This window comes from Cyprinodon variegatus, unplaced genomic scaffold (genome assembly GCF_000732505.1).
Source record: "Cyprinodon variegatus isolate N-32 unplaced genomic scaffold, C_variegatus-1.0 Scaffold365, whole genome shotgun sequence".
NCBI lineage: Eukaryota > Metazoa > Chordata > Actinopteri > Cyprinodontiformes > Cyprinodontidae > Cyprinodon > Cyprinodon variegatus.
The window spans coordinates 529389-531010 of record NW_015150818.1 but is presented as its reverse complement, the minus strand read 5'-3'; the positions used below and the strand labels follow the sequence as shown (position 1 = coordinate 531010).

At 38.3% G+C, this 1622-nt stretch overlaps 1 protein-coding gene across 3 annotated transcripts in view; it reads right to left on the bottom strand.

Moving 5' to 3' along the window:
- The window catches only part of rttn (rotatin), a 50439-nt gene that overhangs the window by 5039 nt on the left and 43778 nt on the right, over positions 1 to 1622 (bottom strand). The window lies entirely within an intron of this gene.

The window sequence follows — 1622 nt, the reverse complement described above, 5'->3', positions numbered from 1 at the left end:
ATATATATATATATATATACGCACACACACACATCATGTCTTTATTACAGTGTCTCTATGTAATTATTACTCCATTCTAGTGTCGTAAGGAAAATAAGTATTTGAACACCCTGTTATTTTGCAAGTTATCCGACATCATGCAGGGATCTGAAATTGTTCACTGTGAGAGACATTATCTAAAAGAAAATCAAGAAAGCACAATATATATTTTCTAAATATTTATTTGTATGATACAGCTTCAAATAAGTATTTGAATGCCTGAAAAAAATCAGCTAGAATTCTGACCCTCAAAGACCTTTTAGTCTGCCCTCAAAATGTCCACCTCAACTCCATTTATTATCCTAAATTAGATGCAAAGCGTTTTAGGTTGTTAGCTGCATGAAGACACCAGTCCACCCCATATAATCACTAAGAATCCAACTACTAACACGGCCATGACCAAAGAGCTGTCCAAACTCACTGAACACTAAATTGTACACCTCCACAAGGCTGGAAAGGGTTACGAGGAAATTGCCTAGCAGTTTGGTGAAAAAAGGTCCACTGTTGGAGCAATCATCAGGAAATGGAAGAAGCTAAACATGACTGTCAATCTCCCTCAGACTTGGGCTCCACGCAAGATCGTGGGGTCTCAATGATCCTAAAAAAAGTGAGAAATCAGGCCAGAACTACACGGGAGGAGCTGGTCAATTACCTGAAAAGAGCTGGGACCACCAATACACTAAGACGTCAGGGTTTGAAATCATGCATGGCATGGAAGGTTCCCCTACTTCATTCAGAACACGTCAAAGCCTGTCTTAAGTTTGTCAGTGAGCAATTGGATGATCCAGAGGAGTCATGGGAGAAAGTCATGTGGTCAGATGAGACCAAAATAGAACTTTTTGGTCATAATTCCACTAACATTGTTTGGAGGAAGAAGAATGATAAGCACCATCCCAAAAACACCATGCCCACCTTCCGGCAGTGTATGCAAACTTGATGAAAAACTACAGGAAATGTTTGACCTCTGTAATTGCAAACAAAGCCTACTGTGCCAAAAATTAACACTGATTTTCTTAGGGTTTCAATACTCGTTGCAGCTGTATCAAACAAATAAATAGTTTAAAAAAAAAATCATATATTGTTACTTCAGGATTTCTTTTTTAATCTTAGATTATGCCTCTCACAGTTGACATGCACATATGTCAGACCCCTCCATGATTTCTAAGTAGAATACTTTGCAAAATAGCAAGGTTATATAGGTATTTGGAAAATTTTAGATTTCCAGAATAAACCTTTCTTTGAAAATTTGTGTGTCAACCTGTTCTAGCTTTATCTCACAAAACAGTTAAATATATATATATATATATTAGTGCTGTCAAAATTATCGCGTTATTATCGCGTTAACGCGAGGCCATTTTAACGGCGATAATTTTTTTAACGTGAGATTAACGCTATGTGGTTTTATGGTACAATTTTCCAAGTACATCCCGCTGCAGCCTGCGGGAAGGCAGGGCTATTTTTCCCCAGTCTATGCATTTCTCATAGGCTTCGAGAGCGGAGCTCCTCAAGGAAAAAAGCTGCTCATACACTGGTTGACGCTAGTGCCTTTTCTTTAAGCCCCACCACCAACAAACAAGTTGAGT